The sequence below is a fragment of the Protopterus annectens genome, chromosome 7.part0 (genome assembly GCF_019279795.1).
Source record: "Protopterus annectens isolate FY-2018-M chromosome 7.part0, PAN1.0, whole genome shotgun sequence".
NCBI lineage: Eukaryota > Metazoa > Chordata > Ceratodontiformes > Protopteridae > Protopterus > Protopterus annectens.
The window spans coordinates 866,021,353-866,026,690 of record NC_056739.1 but is presented as its reverse complement, the minus strand read 5'-3'; positions in this window follow the sequence as shown (position 1 = coordinate 866,026,690).

Sequence of the window (5,338 nt, the reverse complement as noted above, 5' to 3'; positions counted from 1 at the left end):
AGCAAGTGACTGGATAGCTTCAGTGAAGAAGGTATTGAAGGAATCAGCAATTAGTTTGGGAGTGTTGTTGGTGATTCCAGAGGGGGTTGGAGTTTTAGAGTTGCCTGGATGTAGTAGTCTATTGATTCCTGACCAGAATTTTTGTGGACTTTGTTGGTTGGAATGTTGGAGTTGAAAGAAGATTTTTTTTGTCTAGTAGTATTGATGTTTTAGTTGAGTTTCTAAGTTGTTTAAATTTTAGATGATCTGATGGGGTTTTAGAGGTGTGCCATTTGGCCCAAAATTTGTTTCTTAGTAGAATCTTTTGCTTAGTTTCCTTTGTAAGCCAAGGTGCAGTTTTGGTACTGCTCCTTTGAGTACGAAAAGGGGCATGGAAATCCAAGATTTCAAGGAACTTAGAGTTGAAGTATGCCACTGTGTCATCTAGTTGGAGGTGTTTTAAGGGTGACCAGTTGCATACACTCAGTTCATTCTGGAAGTGTTCTGGGTTAAAATGTTTATTGCAACGAGAAGTTTTAAAAGCTGAGGGACTGGTAATATTAGTCTTATGTCGAATTATGTAAGTTAGAGAGTGATCACTAATGTCAGCTGGTAGGATACCTGTCATATATGATGTGGATAGAGTATTTATAAAGATCCAATCTAGGGTGGTTTCTTTGTTAGTAGGTTTGAGAATGGTTTCTTGTGGGTAGTTAGTGGATTAACTTGTAGGCCTGCTTTGTATAATAAGGCTACTCCCCTACCCTTCTTGTTAGGGCAATCCATTCTTATAATACTATACCCAGGAGGGGTGATTTCTTGGGTTGTTGGTTTTAATCATGTTTCAGATAGGCAGAGAATGTCAAAGTTATGTTCATCCCGTATGGCATGAAGGTGAGTCACTTTATTATTGACACTTCGTATGTTTAAATGAGATATGAAGAGGGAGTCAGGAGGCCTAGTGGGGGGTATGAAAGGAAGAGGGAGAGGGTTTCTCTGGGTTAGCTGGTCTAAAAATGGATGGGCCAGGATTGGGATGGATGTCACCATCAAGTAGGAGGTGAAGATGTAGTCTTGGTATGTGAATTAGAGTAAGATTCAATATGTTATGTGCTTTTTTGTCTTGGTGGTATTTATAGCTAATGTGGATGACTCTATGATACTTTGGGAGGAGGTAGTAAGTTACAGAAGTAATGTTGATGTGTTTAAGAGTAGCCGATGAGGATGATGAGGAAGTATCTTTAGTGTTCAGCTGGAAGTTAGTGAAGCTAAAATGTTCATAGGCAGTTAGGATATAAGGAAGGAAAGGGAAAGGCAGAATTAAGAACAGTACAGGAAAAGGAAAGGCAGAATTAAGAACAGTACAGGAAAAGGAAAGGCAGAATTAAGAACAGTACAGGAAAAGGAAAGGCAGAATTAAGAACAGTACAGTTATTTAGTAGCAGAAAGTATTCTAAGAACTAGGCCAACACAAGAAAGGAGATTTTGTTGATAGGGATGATTGCAATTAAGGGTACAGAGAACAGGCAAGAGTGGGCTGGAATTTACTGGATAAAATTGGCAAAGGAAGTAAGGCATTGGGAGCAAGTAACTAGAAAAGGAAAGGAAAGGTAATAGAAGGGGAGGAAGCCAATAATGCATTTGGCTTGCAGGCTAGAGACTGCCTTCCATATCAGGGATTGATATCAGAGTATTTAGGCAAAGAAAAGGGGATAGAGGAATCCTAAGTGAAAGACCTGTACTGGTAAGAGTTTTTAATTGAATCTGGAAAAGAGGCTGCTGTTAAAAATGGATAATTAGTAGGGCATATAAAATACTGAATGATAAATATAGGAATCAATCAGAGGAGGTTAGAAAGGATTGGGAAGAGAGACTGGATAAGCAATTCACAAGGAAGCAATTGGACATATATATGGCTCTCATATATGTAAAAAAGCCTAGACAATTTAGGATTTTTGCTTGGAAGTATTTGTATATATATGTGTATAAGCCAAGCAGACTCAAAAGAATTTTTCCTCAGGTAGATAAAAAATGTTGGAGGTGTGATGGGGAAAAAAGAGGTAACTGGGAACATATGTTTGGGAGTGTAATGAGTTGGCAGGTTTTATAAACTCCATACAGAGCACTGTCAGAAATATTGGGTGAGCAACTGGGTGCAACTAAAGAAATTATTTTTGAGGTGGGACATAGGATCTAATTGGCCTAGACACAGTGAGGCCTTGTTAAGTTTAATTCTGGTGGCTGCCAAAAAAAGCAAGTACTAGAAAGTGTAAATCAAAGACTAAACCAACCGTATTTGAATTGTTGAATATTGTAACAGAGATTAAAGAACTGGAAGTGGGATCTTTAGAAAAGGGTAGGAGCAAATTACATAGAAACAAATGAAAATTATGGGAACAATACATGCAGAATAATGTTTTGTAAGAGGAGTGAGGTTTTAGAGAAGACATGAATTGGGCAATTTATGTAATGTGAATTTATGAAAAATATACAAAATAATATATGTGATGTATAATATCTGCAATTGAGACTATGTTAGTATGTTTTTTTTTCTTTTATTTCAATATATGTTTGCCTATATCTTCAGTGATAATGCAGTAAAGGTGTTAGAAATAAAAAAAAGCAATACTTCTATATAAACTAATTCTGGAGTCAATAAAGCGGGAATTTAATAAAGCCTACACATTTTTTCTCGTGTAGGCATCGCAGCACGTTGCTAACACAGTCACGAAATTTTTAGCTTCAGTAAGCACTGCTGAGCGGCGTACACAAGCACGCCAACATGGAAACTTCAGTTGCATGCAAATCACCTCATAAACAGGTGACTCTCATGCAAATGAGGCAGGTACAGTGATCCAGCAAGCATATAGGCAGCTCTGCAGACCCCATGTCAGTGTCTGTAGTGTACATGGAAAAATTCCATTTACAGGAATATAGACAGAAAGAAGGGGCTGTAAAAATGTAGATAGATGGGCAGAAATGGCATAGCACATACAGATATGAGCAAAACTATCCTCTGTGTGTCTGACAAATTAAAGAAATTAGTTAAATTTAATTTATTTTTTTAATAATCTGAGCATGTTTGTGCAGTGCACCACAGTGTGCAAACATGCTTTATAAAAAAAAAATTTGGAAAAAACAAAATTAATAGTATGTGACAGAAATGTATTACAGGACCCTACATGGAGTATCTGCTATGGTGCATTGGTGCTTTTGCTAAAGTGGTCTGGCTATGAAGCATGTAGTTTCCAGGGTGTGATCATGGATCCCTATGCAAATGAGGTGGAGTTACTGAATAGCATAAAGGGGTAATCATGTCGGCATATCCCCTTTGTGTAGGCAGAGAACCATGTTGTTGTTTACAGAGGAGGTAGCTGACATCAGGGGAGGGTGTGTCCAATGACTTCTATGCTTATTTAAGCATGTTTGCATGTTAGATTATGGTGCGGGTAGGGTAAGTGTGCGGTAGTGTGGAAGTCTGTGGGGGTGTGTACTCTGACTGCTAAGCTTTGTTTACCTATGAGTGCACATTTGTGTGGTGCGCTGCTGTGCTGATTGTATCTAAAACCCAGTGACATATTAATAAGTTCCGACCTCTGTTTAACTTAAACTAGGGCCATTAAATGATGTTAATGATATACCATGCAGTTGGAATGCATCTTAGGTAGGCAATCACAAAGTCAGCACCTACAGCAGAGCACTATAAAGTATACATACAATTTAATTTCCCCCATACTCTGCATCATTGGAGTACAGACTTAGGGATTTTAACTGAGAGAATGCCAGGGGCTGTTGCAGGTCTGCTACATCTGTATGTGCTAGATGCTGAAGTCAACGCAGCTGCTGCTGACAATAGGCCTAGGCTGAGAAGGAGAAGAATGTTCAGGCCCAGGGTAACATTCCAGGAGTTACATGAGCTGGAGATTGTAGAGCACCACAGGGTGGACAGGAACATACTACAAGAACTCACTGAGCTCTGCCACCCTCAACTCAGACCAGAGCCAACAGAAGGGAACCCATACCAGTGGAAACAAAGGGGTCCCCTACACTAGACCAACACGCCACAAAGCCGACATCCAAAAGACCGACACCAGAAGACCGACGACACAGATGATCGACAAGGTGAAATCCTGACAGCCAAAACACCGACATGGGCAACGTGTGAGCGCGACTTGGTAAGTATGCGATAGTGAGGGATTTAGGGTTAGGGAGCAGACAGGTAAGTGTGCGATAGTGAGGGATTTAGGGTTAGGGTGCAGGAAAGGTGAGTGTGTGGTAGTGTCGGACTTAGGGTTAGGGTGCAGGTAAGGTAAGTGTGTGATAGTGACGGAATTTAGGTTTAAGGGTGGGTTAAGTGAGTTAGGGTACGGGTAGGGTAAGTGTGTGATAGTGACGGACTTTAGGTTTAAGGGTGGGTTAAGTGAGTTAGGGTTAGGGTGCGGGTAGGGTAAGTGTGCGATAGTGACGGACTTTAGCTTTAGGGGCGGGTTAAGTGAGTTAGGGTTAGGGTGCAGGTAGGGTAAGTGTGCAGTAGTGTCAGACCTTAGGGTTAGGGTTTGGGTTAAGGTTAGTGCATATATAGTTGTGTGTAATGTGTAGTTTACATTTTGTGTGTCGGTGTTATGGTGTTCGGTTTTGTGAGTTGTCGGTTTTGTGAGTTGTCGATTTTGTGATTTGTTGGTCTTTTGGTGTCGGTGTTTTGGGTGTCGGCTTTGTGGTGTGTTGGTGTAGTGTAGGGGATCCAAACAAAGGTATGTATAGCCCTTACGATACTAGCTACAGGTACTTTTCAAAGACCAACTGGGGACATGATGGGGGTCTCACAGACATCTGCTTCCAGGGTACTCCACCAGTTCCTGGATGCCATGCTACCACATGCCAGTGAGCACATTTATTTTCCCCTCACCCCTGAGGTGAGGGCCAGTAATACGCAACACTTCTACTGTGTAGCTCATTACCCTGAAGTACTGGGTGCCATAGCTAGTACTCATGTACACATCAAGTCACCACCTAGTGAGGAGGGTAGGATCTACATCAACCACAAGGGGTACCACTCCATCAACTGCCAGGTCATGTGCAATGCCCAGGGCATTATCATGAATGTGTGTGCTGGCAGCCCTGACAGTTACCACAACTCCCATATCTGGCACGCATCACAGCTGTACAAGATGTTTGCTAGGGGTACATCCCACACGGCCATTTAATGGGGGATGCTGGCTATGCACTGTGGATGATGACACCCATCTTTAATCCGCACACACCCACTAAAGAAAATCATAATGAAGGACACACACAAACTAGGAACATCATAGAGCATGTGTTTGGGCTTCTGAAGGCATGGTTTTGGTGCCTTGATATA